This window comes from Suricata suricatta, chromosome 1 (genome assembly GCF_006229205.1).
Source record: "Suricata suricatta isolate VVHF042 chromosome 1, meerkat_22Aug2017_6uvM2_HiC, whole genome shotgun sequence".
Lineage (NCBI taxonomy): Eukaryota > Metazoa > Chordata > Mammalia > Carnivora > Herpestidae > Suricata > Suricata suricatta.
The window spans coordinates 88,201,938-88,220,223 of NC_043700.1; the positions used below are offsets into that span (position 1 = coordinate 88,201,938).

Below are 18,286 nucleotides of genomic sequence, written 5' to 3' on the forward strand. Positions count from 1 at the left end.
GTTATAAAGCAAAATTCAAAATGTTGTGAACATTCATTGAGGCCATTACTCTCTAGTCAGCAAGGCTGAATATTTGAACATTCTTAAAATCAGTTTATCTCTCAGACTAACAAAACTTGCCATTTTAAAATCTGATAACAAACTTAGCATTTCTTTTAGAGATGAAATAACATAAATTTTACATCCATTTGATTGAGTAATATTTAAAGTGTCTAGAATTTTACACATTTCATTATCCCAAAATAAAGATTAAAATAAACTGATACAAATTAACAGTACAATAGTGAGTTAATATTATGCTATGCACATCTGATTTCATTTCAGATAATATTCCACTTTGATAAGCCATCATCCCTAAAATAATCACAGCAGATAGAATCTTCCATGGATAATATTTGTTATGCATTTTTAATATTAGGATTTCCTTTTATTCAACCTCAAATTAATAAACAATTTGGATCATAAAGAATATTCTTATTGGTCAATTTAGATGTCTTTTTCTCCGTGTCTCATCTTTCTTTTCTCTTTACTTCACTGTAGTTTTGAATTGAGATCATTTGATGCACTCTGCACTGGTAACAGAAATTTCAAGATGTACATAGCCAGAGTACAGTGTTCAACTCAGCCACATTCTTTAGGTCTTTTAAGAAAGAAGGACACAATTATTTAATTTTGAGAAAGACAGAGTGCAAGCAGGGGAAGGGCAGAGATAGTGGGAGACACAGAATCTGAACTGCAAACATAGAGCCCAACATGGGACTTGAACTCAGGAACTGTGAGATCATGACTTGAGCCGAAGTTGGACGGTTAACCAACTGAGCCACCCAGGTGCCCCATACAGTTTGAATTTTCTTTGTTTAATATATTAGGATACAGACCATGTGCATACCCTAGAGAAGTTCATTACACAAAAAGAAAGATTCTAAATTTTTTAACATTTGTTTATTTTTTGAGAGACAGAGAGAGGGACAGTGTGATCAGGGGAAGGACAGAGAGAGAGAGGGAGACATAGAATCCAAAGCAGGCTCCAGGCTCTGAGCTGTCAGCACAGAGCCCAACGTGGGGCTCGACCACAAACTGTGATCATGACCTGAGCTGAAGTCAGATGCTTAACTGACTGAGGCACCCAGGCACACCAGGAAGATTCTAGAAGTAAAAGAATCAAGAATGACTGGTAGGGAGAAGGGGGAGAGGGAAGGAGAGAGTTGAAGGGCAGAGGGAAGAAAGAAGGAAGGGAGAGACAAAAGAAGGGATGGGAGAAAAAAAGAATCTCTCATATGTGCATTTTCTCTGCTAAGTCTGAGGGCTTTTGTTTTAATCCAGTAGGGAAAGAATGATACCAAAGCTAATTTTAAAATTTCAGGGATCCACCGAGCAGTTTTAACAACATAGTATTTAATTAAAATTAAATTATATAAATTAATTAAGAATAATTATATAAAGACAAAAGTAATAATTAATAAAGCATCTGGGTTTCTTAGTCAGTCGAGCATCTGACTCTTGATATTGGTTCACGTCATAACCCCAGGGTGGTGGGACTGAGCTCCGTGTCAGTCTCTGCCCTGAGCTTGGCACCTGCTTAAGATTATCCTTGTCTCTCCTTCTGCCTCTCTCTCCTTCTTATATTCTCTCTCCCTTTAAAAAAAAAGTAATAATCAAGACACAATTTTTGCTGCATTTTACTATTATATATACTTTTGATATTATTTATACCTATTTTATTTGCACATTGGAAATACTATAAGGTGATGTGTTACTGAATATCTCTTCTGAATCCCATATTCATTAATAACACCTCAGTAATTTGAAATTGGTCATGTTCTGTGTATTTATACTATATAAATAAGAAAGTGCTATAGTAAACCAGGGTTCGAGTTATTGTTTTATTGATTCTCTAGAATTGAGAAAGTCATAGTTCTATCCACTGCTAAAGAAAAAAAAAGGAGAGAGAAAGAGAGATAACATTGCTGTAGTATTCAAAAATAATGACTCATTTTAGCAAAGAAGTGCTGATATCATTGATGAGTTCTGTGGGCATGCATTGGTTATATGAAATCCATAGCAAATATATTGTATGTCTTATTATTATTTGCAAATTGTGTGCTGCTTACTATTTATATCAATTAAAGTTACAATATTCATACAAATGCTGTATTTATTTGTTTATTGGTGTTGAGGAGGCAGTTTTTAACATTTACCAGCTAACCACTGCCTAGGATACATATATTTATAATTTGCTGTTTAGAAGATTGCCTAATGAGGTCCCATAGAAAGACATATTAACAAAATAAACTTTGGTTAAGTCTACACTTCTTTCCTGACAATGTAGATAGACAAAGTGTATATAAATAAGAACATTCATCTAAGAATAGCTGCATCTAAATTTATTCACATATGGCAGTCAGAATTCTATAATGGTCACCATAATTCTTGTCTTCTGAGACCCACATTTTGTGTAATAGCCATTCTTTGAACCTAGGCACGATGTGTAACTTTCATCTAAACAATAGACAATGTGAAGTTAAAGACATTTTTCAATTGTAATGAAGGTCTCTATTCAGTTGACTTCATGCTAATAAAAAGGCTGTTATCTGGGGTGGTCTGCCCTAATTGAGAGAGCCTTATACAAGAGGGTCAGAGGCAAGAGACCTTTCCCTCTCACTTCTTTACTGGCTTCAAATAAGCAAGTTGATAGAGATTTTGTAGCCACTAGGAAATGAATTCTGCCAAGAATCTGAAGGGGCCTAAAAGTGGATGCTTAATTAGACAAATCTAAAGATGAGATGCAGGCTGGTGAAATAGTGAACATAGAACTAAATTAAGCTCTTCCTGGAACAATGACAGATAGAAAGTATAAGATAAAAAGATGTGGTTGTTTTAACCTTCAGGTATATAATTCTGTGTGTGTGTGTGTGTGTGTGTGTGTGTGTGTGTGTGTGTGTAATCCTCTGCAAAGGATGTTAAACAAGGTTGTTTCTGTGGAAAAAATATATATTTGGAAACTTGGTTCTATTCAAAGAAATAAAGATTATTTTTTAATGTTTAGTTATCTATTTTGAAAGAGAGAGAGAAAGAGAGAGAGAAATGGGGCAAAGAGAGAAAGAGAGAGAATCCCAAGCAGGCTCTGCACTATCATGACCTGAACCAAAATTAAGAGTTGGATGTTTAACAGACTGAGCTACCCCCGTGCTGTGGGGAGAGAACTGTTGATGGTACCTTAAAAATCTTATTTCATTTCTTAAGTACTCCAAAAGTTAATTCTTTAGGGGTGACTTTGTGGCTCAGTCAGGTAAGCATCTAATAACAGCTCATGATCTCGTGGTTCATGGGTTCAAGCCCCACATTGGGCTCTAGACTGACAGCTGGGCACCTGTGGCCTGCTTCAGATTCAGTGTCTCCCTCTCTCTCTCTACCCCCCCACTCATGCTCTGTTTCTCTTTGTTTTAAAAAAATTTTTTAAAGATTTAAAAGTTAATTCTATAAAGCATATATAAAAATGAAATTAATACAAAGAAAACAAATGTGGAAGAAAGAGTGTATACTGCTATAAGGAACTTAGAACATATATGAGTAATAGAGGAGATGGAATAATATATAATATTTATTAATATATTATAACATTGTTATTATATAATATATTATATTTTAAATATATTATATTATATGCAATTACTTGTATTAGGTTTTACTTTTATTCAACTTCAAATTAATAAGCAATTTGGATCATAAAGAATATTCTTATTGGTCAACCCAAATGTCCTTTTCTCTGTGTCTAACCTTTCTTTCTCTTTTACTTCACTGTGGTTTTGAATTGAGATCATTTGATGCACTCTGCACTGGTAACAGAAATTTCAAGATGTATATAGCCAGAGTACAGTGTTCAACTCAGCCACATTCTTTAGGTCTTTTAAGAAAGAAGGATACAATTATTTAATTTTGAGAAAGACAGAGTGCAAGCAGGGGAAGGGCAGAGATAGTGGGAGATACAGAATCTGAACTGTTAACATAGAGCCCAACATGGGACTTGAACTCAGGAACTGTGAGATCATGACTCGAGCCGAAGTTGGACAGTTAACCAACTGAGCCACCCAGGCAACCCTTATAGTTAGAATTTTCTTTGTTTCCTATATTAGGATATAGACCATGTGGTGTTATGTATCTATATTATAAATATAATTAATAAACAATGACTACCAAATTAAATTTTAAAAATGAGATCCAATGTCATACTGACTGTAAGTACCTCATTTAAACATAGACATACATAGATTTAGGCTAAAGGAATGGAGGAATATGTTCCATGCAAATATTAACATCAAGAAGGAAATTAAGAGGGGAATTAAATAATGCAGGGCCAATTCTGCAAGAAGTTTGAACAATCCCAAATGTGTTATTTACAGTAGACCTCCTTTACTCAGGATTTTGCTTTCCTCAGTTTTAGTTACTCACTGTCAAGTGTGGTCTGGAAGCACATAATCCTCTTTCTGAGTGTCATCATAAGGTAAACATCACAATGTAGTAGCCTAATGTGACATCACAATGCCTATGACCTTCTCTTTACTTGTCTCATCATATGGTCATTTTATCATTTCACATCATCACAAGAAGATTCACTAGAGTACAAAAAGATCTTTTTGAGACAAAGAGAGCCCACATTTACATAACTTTTATTACAGTATATTGCTAAAATTGTTCTATTTTACTATTAGCTTTGTTGTTACTCATAGGTATGCATGTATAAGGAAAATACTATATATAGGGCTTGGTTCTATTTGTACGTTCAGCTATCTGTTGGAGGTCTTGGAAGATATCCCCCAGACTGGGGCACTAATGAAATTCTGAAACTACTTTTAATTTATATAGGCTCTCTATTTGGGTAGAGTCAAGTGAAATGATCTTCTGCCTTGTTCACATTTAATAAAATATAAATCAATAATCACATTTAGTGCATTAATTTTAAGATGTTTCTTGAAAATTGATTTTTGTTTAGTGGAGAGAAGAAAGGGAGTGCATGATTTAAATATAGTTTAGTGAGGCTTCCTTAACTATTGTTCAATGAAATTCCAGACATTGATATTGACTCTTGTGAAGCTTGCTTGACACCAGTTTTTAGAGTCGGCTGACAAGTCACTGGCTAAGGAACTTTTTCTAAAGCATGGTCTCCTATGAACGTCATTGGTTAGCTACACAAAGACAAATATTTATGTCTGTATTTGAATTAAAACTGACCCTCACTCCTGAGAAATATGGCCTATTATTAAAATGAAATTGACAAACAGGAATATAATATGTAAAATACTATTATTTTCAATTGCTTAAAACTAAAGCTATTTGGGGTATGACACAAGATGAATAGCAAACAGTGTGAGTAATAGAAGCAAATTACCCACATATAACATGAGAGAGATTAGTTTTTCTCCCTTTATAATGATATCACTAATCGTATTTACTACAAACCTATGGTAATCATTCTTAAAACACACTTCTAATTTAAGAATATGCGCTACACAGACTTTATGGAGCCATCAAAATCTTGGTTTTACAAGCCTGTTTCCTAATGCTTAGTCCAAATTGCTTTGACAAGGTTAAAAGAAAGAACAATAATTTCTAGGAAGAGCTAACTGGTATTTAACTGAGAATAATTTTCCATATTAAATGCCCAAATTGTGGTTCACCACAATAATAATAATAATGATGTGTGCGTGTGCAGTGCAGTTTAGAAAAAACTAAACAATCAAGGAATTATGGGAAAAATATGCTTTTCCCCTAAACCATAAGGAAAATACCTCAAAATAATATCTAAAAGAAAACCACATGTAAAGTGAATTATATAATAAAAGCTAAATCTAGAAAAGGTTAAATAAAATCATAATGAATGATTTCCTTCTTTGGAGCTGTGGATAATGTCATCAGCCTATCTTTTGTCTGCACATCTAAACACAGCCTTTATTGACATATTTGACCATTTCTAAAACCTGATTTCAACACTGCTTCTCATTTAGCAATCACAATGTATTACGTATGTATGTGTACTTGGTTACAAGCAATAATTTGGGAAAAGGAAATTGCCAATACTTCAATGATGATTAAGTGTTATTCTCACTAGGAAATACACAATGAGTGGAGAAAAGGCATTTTTGGTGCTCATATTCAGAAATTAAACAAAGGACTGGAAAGCTGCCCATAAATACATGGTGTACTACAACACATTTTTATTATTATCTAACATAAAATTATATTTTACTATCTTTCATATTGTTAAATGTGCAATAAAGAGAAAGTCAATATTCCTTTTACCACTTGGTCTACTTTTATGTTAGTTTTAATTTTATTGAGATATCCATCGACAGAATTTTTAACACTCTAATAACTCATTCCTGTATATAAAGGAAGGTTATGGAGAGAGAGAGAAAGCCAAGAAATATTTGCAATTTGGGTTGTTTCAAAGTCACCACTTCCAAATCTAAAACACAGAAAAAATCGTTACTGAGGTACTGCACTTCTTGGCTGTTCAAATAAATCAGGTTTCTCAAACAAGTCAGGTGAGGAGGGGAGATTGGAGATGGAATAGTACACTGAGACAGGACTTTCCATGCATGCAGAGGTACATGTTCTTCCACTGCTTTAGACGTAGAAGTATCTATTTATTCAAAAAAGAATATTGCCAGATACATGGAAAAATTAATACATTTTAAATTTGGTGGGAGCTGAGACTGCCTTGATTTCCAATCCTTCTAATTAATGGATGAAGATAAATTAGTAAAAGGAAAAATAGACTCATGTCGGATATATGTACACTAAATTTTTCTTTTTCAAACAAGTGCATCCAAACAAATGGAATTTTAATGAGTTTGCAATGATACATAATTTCATTATGAAAATATAATTGCTTTAGTTTTCCATTGTTAATGAAGACCATAATATATATAGAAAGAAGCCAACAGTCATGGGTTCAGTTTTAATTTGATTGGCTTATTATGTGTGTAGACTTTTTAATATAGAAATTTCATTTGCCTGTGAGTAGCACAAAGCAGAAAGAAAGTGAGGGATCAAAGTTTCTCTTTCTGTTGCTCCATTCTTTTTTATGTTCATTTATGTATTTTGAAAGAGAGAGAGAGCAGATGAGGGGCAGAATGAGAGGGGGAGAGAAAATCCCTCCAGGGCTGGATGTCACCAACCAAGAGATCATGACCTGAACTGAAATCAAGAGTTGGACATTTATAGCTGATAGATCCACCCAAGCACCCCCTGTTGCTCCGTTCTTTGTGCACTCCTTGAAGTTTCATCGGCTGCTATAGCTAACTATCACTGGGGCACTGCATGGTTCAGTCAGTTGGGTGATCTGCTCTTGATTTTGGTTCAGATCATGGCCCCAGAGTTGTGAGACTGAGCCCTGCATTGGGTTCTGCAGTGAGCATGCAGCTGCTTAAGATTCTCTCCCCTCCCCCACACCTCTCCACTGCTTGCATTCACTCTCTCACTCTAAAATTTAAAACAATTAAAATATATATATCAGGACTGGAACACGGTGCAAATAAATGTGTTACTTATTAAAAATCCAATACAGGTTTTTCTTAGATGATTTTTATACAAGAGGTGACCAAGAAGCACAGGATGTGCCATTGGTGCTGTCACCTTGAGCTTTGGGCATAGAAAGGCTGCCCCTCACTTCTGCTCACATTTCTTCAGTGTCCACTAGCTAGAAAGGAAGAGAATATGGAGGAATAAAAAAGGCCTATGACATACAAAAGGCATATGACATACAGTGACTCCCTTTATAAAATCAATGGCAGGTCCTCCTAGTAACTGTCCTATATGTTCCTTTGGCCAAATGTCAAGGTTTGTTTGCTTTAAACATAATTGTAAAGGAGGCTGAGAAATGGATTTTTGCTTCCTTGCTTGTTTTATTTTGGGCTATGCACATCATTTATCTAAATAAAGCTGGAATTCATGTAATAATAAGTAAGTAGGAAAAATGGATGTTTAGTATGCAACTGACTGCCATGTCCATGGCCACATGGACAGAGCTAATTGTTCCATGGATAGCAACACACTGTAAAGTTGGACACATTTGTATCACTATCTATGTCATCAGGTCTTTTGTGTCTCTGAACAACAGTACTACTTTATATTCATAAGCAGTCAGCAATTCTAATTTCCTAACAATGTAGTTTAATTATTATTAGCCCAACCCTCTACCCACTTACAATAACAGGTAAAGCATTACTGATCCTTTTTTAAAATTTTTTAAAGTTTTATTTATTTTTGTGAGAGAGACAGCATGAGCAGAGGAGGGTCAGAGAGAGAGGGAGACACAGAATCCGAAGACAGGCTCCAAGCTCTGAGCTAGCTGTCAGCACAGCGCCTGTGGGGCTCAAACCCACAAACCGTGAGAGCATGACCTGAGCTGAAGTTGGATGCTTAACCAACTGAGCTACCCAGGTACCCCATCCACTGATCTTTAAATAGGAAAGTGAAGACATTTATGTCCCAGGAGAACTATTTTGAACACCACAGCATTCTCTACTGATATATATAATGCTCAAGTTTTGGCTAGTTGATACTCTCCATCCACCTCATTATAAGCTCTGAATAGGAATAGGTAATTCAAAATAGTAGTGGCATAGAACGAGGGTCACACAAAGCCATAGACCCTCATTGTTTCCAAGTTAGCCCTTATTTATTTTTTTTTCCATAATATTTTATTGTCAAATTGTTTTCCATACAACACCCAGTGCTCTTCCCCTCAAGTGCCCTCCACCATCACCACCACCTGTTAGCCCTTAAAATGAAGGCATAAATGCATGAAGTGACAACTTGTCTTTATGAATTTTCTAAGTCCTCCTGGACTTATCATATTCCTTTCCTGAACATCACTGCCTCTGGTCACATTTATCTGGAGGTACCACTTACCTCACACTGGCTGTAATTAGAGTGTCCACAAGCTCTGATGTGCCAGACGGTTATAGTTTTCACTTGTCCCAGCATCCCATCCAGACAGTGACCAATCCTACTCTCACCTTTAAAAGTATCTCTGTTTGGATAGTTATAGTGGCCAGCTAGCTATGAAGTTCAAAAATAGAGTTATATGATTATGCAGGTTCCTTATGGAGTAGTCTTCATAGTTCTTAGATCCTTTGTTTCCTGGACTACTACTACAGTATCAGTAATAAAAGTATCAATGAGATACAATCACAAAATAATTCCCCAAACTCTTACTACTAATAAAAAAGTAACATTAGTTACAAAGACTAATTATATTTATAATTCAACTATGCTTCAGTGATTCACAATTTGTGCAATGGCAAATATCAGTGTTAACCCAGCCTAGAATAGGGCTTCTCAAACTTTAATGTAAATACAAATCACTCTGGAGGTCTTTCCAAAATCCAGATCTTGACTCATGTCTTGGGTGAGAGAAAAGATTCTCAGTCTCTAGCAAACGTCCAGTTGATGTAGATAAGCAAATGAGCAGATCACACATAAGCCTCGTCTATTTCAAGATAATTAATTTGAGCTTGGAAAATGCATTTGGTTCCATTTCTCAAAAGTAAATTGCAATACTAGTGCTGTTTGAATTCAAGTGCTTTGTTTCGGTACACAAAAAACTAGACATAGGTTGAGCTGAGCAAATTTTAAAAGTGGCTGTATTAGTTTGCTAGGGATACCATAACAGAGTACAAAACATTGGACAGCTAAAACAACAAAAATGTTCTCTCTCACAATGGTGGAAGTCAGAAGTCTGAGACTATGGTGTTAGCAGGGCTCATTTCTTCTCTTCTTGGCTTAGAGATGTCAGTCTTCTCCCTGTGTCTTTACATCATCTTACCTTTGCGTGTGTGTGTGTGTGTGTGTGTGTGTGTGTGTGTGTGTGTCCTAATCTCTTCTTATGAAGACACCAGTCATATTTAATTCAGGCCCACCTAAATCATCTCATTTAAATGTAATGACCCTATCTCCAAATAAGTCACATTCTGAATTATTGGGGATTAGAACATCAACATATGAATTAGGGGGGTAGATACAATTCATCCCATTTCAATATTGTTCAACTTTCCCAGACATAAAAAGGCAAGCACAGCTTTTCCTTTTGAGTAATCTATTGAAGAGCCTAAAACATAATATTTTCCATTTATTTTAATAATACTTTTATAATTGCCTTATAGAAACAATTTTTCAGGTTTTGATTATTTGTTCAACTAAATTATTAAACAAATGTGTCAATATTTTCTTTAGGTTGAAGCTTAAACTAGAGAGAGTAGTCTTTGAGCTTAAATTTACATGAAGTTGACAAGAGGACTAATGTGTTGTAATAGAAAGAGTCGTAATTTTGGACAAACTGTGATGGTATATAGTAAATGAGCTATGGTTCACGTGTAACTTTTTCTAAGCTTCATGATAACAATTACTAATGTGGTAGCAACTGCCAATATTTCACATCTAATATATGCATTATCTCACAATATATGGGAAGAGTTATGAAGATAGTGTACATGAGATAGTAAAATAGTGTATTTTAAGATTTTGGACAGAGTTGAAAGAAATGTTATAGAATAGAAGGAGAATGGGATTTGTCCATAAACTCTAGCTGTATGACTGTGGGTAAATCACTTTACTCCTCTAAGCAACTGTTTCCCTTATTATAAAATGAAAATCACAATACTTAAAAAATGTTTATTTATTTTTGAGAGACAGAAAGAGCATGCAGCAAGCAGGGGAGGGGAAGAGAGAGAATCCCAAATAAGCTCCACACTCTCAGTGCAGAGCCCAATATAGAACTCAATTTCACGAAATGTGAGATCATGACCTGAGCTGCAATCAAGAGTTTGATGCTTAACCAACTGAGCTACCCAGGCATCGCAAGACTACAATACTTAATTAGAAGAGATTTCCTAAGTTTATGTTATTGTCATTTTCCATAACAGATATTCAATACATTTTACTTTTGATCTCAAATTATGGATTTCCTAGAGAAATGCTGACCCTCATTTCTCCCATGACAGCATTTTAGATATTTTTCCAATTATATCTTTATGCTGATGGTATCAAAAATCCCAAAACACTCATGATGTTAAAAATATAGATTAAATAAACAAACATAGTAAAATTCTGAGATATTACCTCCACCACACACAATTACAAATGATTACTTGAAGTCCTTGCTCAGTCATTAACAAGAATTTTTTTTTATTCTCTAGTGTCAAAAGCAAATGGTGAAGAAGAAATCAAAGCAAAAGGCAAACAAACAAATAAAAATTTATAAATTATGTTAATTACATTTCAAAATAAAATAAAACTTGGGACTAAGCAATTAATTCTATATGCTATACAAGAATGTGGGCTGTTCAGTTTCAAATAAGAGATCTTGAAATTTATTATCTTATGAATAAGATAATAGGTAAAGAACAAAATGATCAGTCAAATTATAGTAAGTTATTTTGGAGCAGTGATTAGAAGCATTATTAGAAAGAGATAAATATGGTTCAGTCAGTTAAGCATCTGACTTAGGCTCAGGTCATGATCTCATGGTTGGTGGGTTCGAACCTGGAATCAGGCTCACTACTGTCAGCACAGAACCTGCTTCAAATCCTCTGTCCCCTTCTATCTATCCTTTACCCCATGTGCTCTCTCTCTCTCTCTCTCTTTCAGAAAAATAAACATTAAAAAGAGAGAGAAAGAGATAAATATGTTAGATAGTTAGTGAGAACATATATAAATTCTCTGGTTCCCTCCACTCAGAGCTGATCTCCGATAGGACAAAATTGGTAATGAAAACCTCAAAGGGTTTGAGGAAACTGTAACTAAACACCTTGCTTTGTGTGAATCTTGAGTCTTGGTGAGTCCTGAGAGGGATTTTTCTTGACAAAAAGAGTGGCAAAATTAGTCTAGCTAAAGAGTCTGGAGGACATCAACCTTCAAAAACTCTACCTGGATGTCATGCAGTTTCTCCTGCTTCCAGATGGGGCAGCCGCGTTTTCTAAATTACATCCCATTTTAGAGTTACTGCAATTTCAGAAGAGTAGTGGAAACGTAATGTAATAATAAAGGGGAAAAAAACTAGGATACGGTTCTCTCTCATTGATAGCAATGGCTTTGAGGGTAGCTTTGAACCAAAGGACCCTGTGAATTCACGTTATACGATAGACTCTCCCCACTCTGGAAATTATATGGCAACTAAAGAAGAATTACGTAGGACTAGCTAAACAAACACATTGAGAAATGGCAACAACTAACTTGACCTTAAATTGTCTTATGTATAATTTAAGATATCATGAATATGGGAGCTTTTGCTACAAGATAATAAGTTACAGAAAAATAGAGAATATCACAGGTCTTTACACGTGAATTCCTGTAACAAGAAGACTTTGTGTCCTAGATATTGCAGTTAACTTTTAAATTATGGTCTTAAGTAGCACATACTCTGGTAGTAGTCTGCTTGGACTGCTATAACAAGCTATCACAGGTTGGTTGGCTTAAACCACAGAAATTTATTTTCTCACCATTCTGAAAGATGGAGGTGCAATTAAGAGTTTTGATTTTTTGATTCCTGGCTTGTAGATGACCACCTCCTTTCTGAATCCTCATATGCCTCTTTGTGAATACACGGAGAGAGGTCTCTGGAATCTCTTCCTTTGTTTAAAAAGACACCAATCATAGAACCAAGTTCCCATACATATGACCTTTCTTAACTTTAATTACCTCCCTTAAACATTATATTTCCAAATGAAGTTCCATTGTGGGGTTAAAACTTCAACATATAAATTGAGATGAGGGGATCACAATTCAGATCACAAGATTTTCAAAGTAGATTCTGAAAAATTTGCCTAATATTATCTCATTCAGAATCCACTTCTCTGAAGATTCACTCATATTCATGTTAAGATATATGGTCCATGAACATAAACATCAAATCAAGATAACTTAATGGAACATAATATTTCAAGTTCATACTTAATTAAAATTAGTATCACAATAAAAATAATTTCCATAAATACCTTAAATAAAGCTAACTTTTCAGATAAAATGATCATAATTATAAAATATAATGCTAGAATATATCCATACATGTGGCACTAAAAATAATTAAGTTGGTGCATTTAAGATTTGTGATACTATTTCCTCCCAGAACCATACATTGTGGTATTTCTATCATTTTTGTTTCTTTTAAGTAGCTCTTGGAAACCATTACATCACTTCTTTTTGAGTCTTATTCACTAATTGTGGATGATGCTTAGTGACCAAGTCTATTGAACATGGATGAAAAAGCCCACCATGCCAGTAAGATCTGCATTTCAGAGATTTTTTTCTTTGAATTCTATGTCTTTGTTATGTTTATAGTGTTTTTAAGGGCTATTTACGATGTTACTGTTCTTCTGAAGTATAAAATATAGTCAGGGGTTATCAACCCACTGATTTACTTTTCCTTTCATTATATGAACATTTGAATCGCTCATTTTAGGTTTTGATTTTGCGTTTAAAGAAAGCAGTAATCACTGTTATAATGCACAAAGTATGCCACCTCTCTACTATGTTTCTAAATATGGAGAAAAGAAAGAACCTTTAGGCCTGGGAGGCTAAAGCTCACATAAACTAGCACCAAAAAACAAGTTATAAAGGTAATTAAGCAAGTATAACACAATCGAGGTAACATTGGGGTCATTTATTTTTGTAAATCTTTGTAAGACTTACTCTTACAAAGATTCTTTGTAAGAGTCTAATTACGCAATGCATTATTATAATACAACTTTTTAAGTTCAAATTGGTACTCCACAATGCTTAGAGAATGAACTGTGACTACTAGATTTACAAATAGCAGGTTGCTCAGATGATATTTTTAATCTTACTTAATCTCAAAGGAAAGGAATGAATTATTTAAGTTTGACTAAATGGGAAGTAAGTGAGCATATTGTTAGACTGAAAATTTGCAACCAAACGTAACATTGCATTTTTTGTGATTGAGAATTTATTCTGAATAGAGTGATGTTCACACCCTCCTAATGCCAGCAGTGGGAAAATGCACCCTCACAACGAATTTGTTTGTTCTTTTTCTTACTAAGGAAAGATAAATTGGAAAACAAAGAATGCTTTTTTATTATGAATATTATACATATATAATAGAAAATTATAATATAACTTGCTGATTAGGAATGAAATTACTGAAATAGCCTTACAATTTTTGAGCAAAAGTTAAAGTTGTACAAATGAAGATGAGAGAAAAGCCACTATATTGACAATAACAAAATGTATCAATTAATTATTCAGGAATTCTATTGCAATTATTCACTATATTTTTAAGCAAGCAAGGTAGTTGGATTAATGGGGGGAGTGTTAATATGAAAATTAAAACTATTATATACAGAAATGTACTTCCTGAAATATGATCACAATTTGAATCAACATGAACAGCTCCAGTCAGTGAGATGAAAGTTACTAACCATTTCCCTTACCATTTGTCACCTGAGAAAAGGAGGCAGAACTGAAAAAGAACAAAGGCCTTTATTTGGGGTCTCAGAATTGCAATTCTAGGAGCAAAGATTCCAGAGAAACCAGAAATGGGAGCTGTTCACATGTAGAAAGTAAGGGGCTTTTATGAGGGGGAAAAAAAAAGAATACTTACATGATTTAGATCAAGAAAAGAAGAGAAAAAGAAAACTTAATTTAGTGCTGACCAGTTGAGCCACTTTTGATTTCTATCTAGTTTATTATTTTATTTTTGCTATCAAACTATTCTTGGTAAGCTTTTGACAACGATTCTGTCTTTATAAAATTCATATCAACAATCTTGTGGTCCTAATGCCAATAATTCTGTTGGATTTTATGAGCAACTTATTGTAAAACAATTACCACTCCTGGCCCAGTTCAAGAATTCATTAGAAAGGAAAATGGAGTCTCTCATATCCAGAAACCTTATACAATTTCACACAATGATAATTTTCTAATAGAATACCCGCCAAATTAAGTGATTTTTATTATACCTTTAATATCATTCTGTGGCATGAGGATTGCAACATGCATATAAATCATGTTTTCTGAGTTTGCATACCAATTCAGAGAAAACATAAGAGATAAACTGTAATAGTAACTAGGGGGATATTTTAGACTTAATTGTCTTATCAGTTCAAAGGCTATTCAAATAATATTTTTAAAAACTGAAGTAAGAAAAACAGTATAGGTTAAAAAAGAACAGAAAGTATATAAAAACTTTTTTAAAATATTCAGTACATTTGATTTTTCCTGGGCAGATTCATGATACATTTGAAGCTTAAAAAAAATGAAGTAGGGGCACCTGGGTGGCTCAGTTGGTTGAGCATCTGACTTCAGCTCAGGTCATGATCTCACGGTTCATGGGTTCAAGCTCCATGTCAGGCTCTGTGCTGACAGCTAGCTCAGAGCCTGGAGACTGTCATCAGATTCTGTGTCTCCCTCTCTGTTCTGACCCTCCCTTGCTCATGCTGTCTCTCTCTCACTCTCTCTCTTTCTCTCTCTAAAAATAAAAATAAAACTAAAACATTAAAATTTTTTAAATGAAGTACATATTCTGTCTGAATAAAACTTATACTACTATAATTTTATCCTTTTTTCTTGAAAATATATGAACATTAATTATTAACAGATAGAGAAAACCATGATTCTGTAACACAAATGTCATTTTTAGATTTCTGGGGAAGATGGTGGATTAAGAGGACCCTAAACTCACTTTGATATGTGGATGCAACTAGATAATACCCACATCAGTGTAAATAATGCAGAAATGACCCAAAGACTGACAGAAGAGATTGCCCACAGCCAAATGTAGAGAAGAGTTCACATCAAAGAGAATAGGAAAAGCAATGATGCAATTGATCATCAGTTGATCAGAAGAAAAATGGGTCCACAGAACTATCTGTCGGAGGAGGGATGTTGTACCCACAGAGAGAGGAGAGGAGTGGACCCCCACATTAGGCAATGTAGGCATGGAGGACCACATGGGAAAGGAGAATCCCCATTACACTTTGTTTTGGAAACCAAAAGAGACCAAATTCCATGAGTTCTTACAATCAGTGAGGCTTAACACCTGGAATCAGTGGGCTTGACTCTGGGAAAGCCAATAAATTGATCTAAAACTGATTCCTCACCCTTAAGGGACCAGCATAACAAATAACCCCATCGATATACAACATAGAAGTAGCAGTTTACAAGATCCTTAGGGTATACAGGGAAAGGATTTGTTTCCCAATCTCAGAGCATGTGCTAGAGGGGTAGCAATCACTGAGAGTCTTCTTCAGGAACAAAGGATCTGTCAGGCACCATATTCCTACCCCATCCCCCAGCCTACACACAGAGACAGCTGTGGGAACCAGCACGATGCAAGCACTTGCTACCTAATTTACAAACAATGCACCCCAGCTGTCCATGTATTCTCCAGCAAAAGTGCCTCCGACAGCCAGGCCTTGGCTCCAGGTCTCTTTCCATGGCAGATGTGCTCAAATTGCACTAACACCAGGCATCTCACCCCTGTGCACTTCTATGGATCTGTCCCCCCCCCCCAACGTGGCCTTCCTTGGTGCGGCCAGCTGCAATTGGACCAGCTATGTTGACCTTGCTAATAGCACAAGCCCTGTTCCTCTGTAGGCATTCTTCTGTAGGCATGCTTCCTCTATCTTGGCCTAGGAAGTTTTCCTGAGTAGCTGCAGGCCACTCCTGCAGTGGATCAGCACAGACCTTGCTGGAATGAAAGGTTTCATCCCAATGTTCTCTTGCAGACCTGCTCTCTTCAATACACGCTTTACTAGAGACCATCCAAAGTGGTATCACAAAACTGCTAGTGTACAAGCAACCTTAAAAGAAGCCAGTATTATTCCACAGTGACCCCTGACCTGGGGAGAAGGGACAGATGGGGATACACACTTAGTCTGATTGCAGCCCAGGTAGTGTGCTGGCACAGACATCTGGTATGACTGTTGGCTTTGTCCACCAATGAAAGCTTCTAGAGTGCAACACAGGGATAGTGTCCTACAGTATAGTGTCACTGCATTTCTTTCTTAAAATATTTTTTAATGTTTTTTAATTTATTTTTGAGAGACAAGAGAGACAGCTTGAGCAGGGGAGGGTCAGAGAGAGAGGGAGACACAGAATCCAAAACAGGCCCCAGGCTCTGAGCTAGCTTTCAGCACAGAGCCTGACACAGGGCTCGAACCCACGAATCATGAGATCAAGACCTGAGCTGAAGCCAGAAGCCAGACGCTTAACCAACTGTGCCACCCAGGTGCCCCATAGTGCCACTGCATTTCTGATAGAGAACTTGTCTGACTGAGCTTAAGCTCAAGGCAGTCCCAGACTAGCCTGCTAACAAAACAGAGACCAAACTCTTCCCACAATAATCAAAGAGAACCATTGCAACCATTGCAAATGATTGGACAGAAAGCAAAAATGGCTGAGCCACAACAGCAAAGTGAAGGTAACCCACATAGGAGACCTCCCTGAAGGGCCAGATTCTGGCTAACTGGAAACACTGCACTGCACAGCACTATAAAACCTCTTCTTCATATGGCCACTTCTTTCAAGAACAGGAGACAAAGCTGATTTTCTAACACATAGAAATAGATACAGAGAGTTAACAAAAGAAGAAGACAGAAGTGTGTATCCCAAATGAAAGAACAGGGCAAAGTAACAGCAAAAGATCTAAGCGAAATAGGGAAAAGTAATATACCTAATATAAAATTTAAAGTAATGATCATAAAAATATTCCCTGGACTTGATAAAAGAGTGGAAAACATAAGTTAGATCATTCACAAAGAGAAAGAAAACATAAACATCAACTAATCAAATGAAGAACTTAATAACTGATATTAAAAATACACTAAATGGAACAAATAGTAGACTAGAGGAAGAAGATTGGATCAGCAACCTGGAGAACAGAAATAGAAAACAATCAAGCTGAATAGGAGAGAGGAAAATAATAATAATAAATGAACAGAGACACAGGGAATTCAGCAACACCATGAAACATAATAACATTCATATTATATGAATCCCAGAAGAAGAGACAGAAAATGGGCAGAAAATTTCTTTGAAAAAGTAATAGCTGAAAACTTTTTAAATTTGAGGAAGGAAATAGAAATCCAGATCCAGAAGGAACAGAATCTCCAACAAAATCAACTCAAGACGGTTCATGCTAAGACATACTAATTACAATGGCAAAAGCAGTGATAAGGAGTTAATTTTAAAAGGAACACAAGAGGATAAAATAGTTATATAAAAGGAAAACTCTGTAAGTCTATTGACCAAATTTTCAGCAGAAATTTTG

At 35.5% G+C, this 18,286-nt stretch overlaps 1 long non-coding RNA gene across 1 annotated transcript; it reads right to left on the bottom strand.

Annotated features, from left to right (window-relative positions):
• Positions 1-389: 389 nt before the first annotated feature.
• Positions 390-4,479, bottom strand: LOC115272056. The gene is made up of 3 exons (XR_003900238.1): positions 4,450-4,479; positions 3,778-3,904; positions 390-640 (listed from the first exon to the last, which is right to left on the bottom strand). It is a non-coding gene; the product is annotated as an uncharacterized LOC115272056 (long non-coding RNA).
• Positions 4,480-18,286: the final 13,807 nt, after the last annotated feature.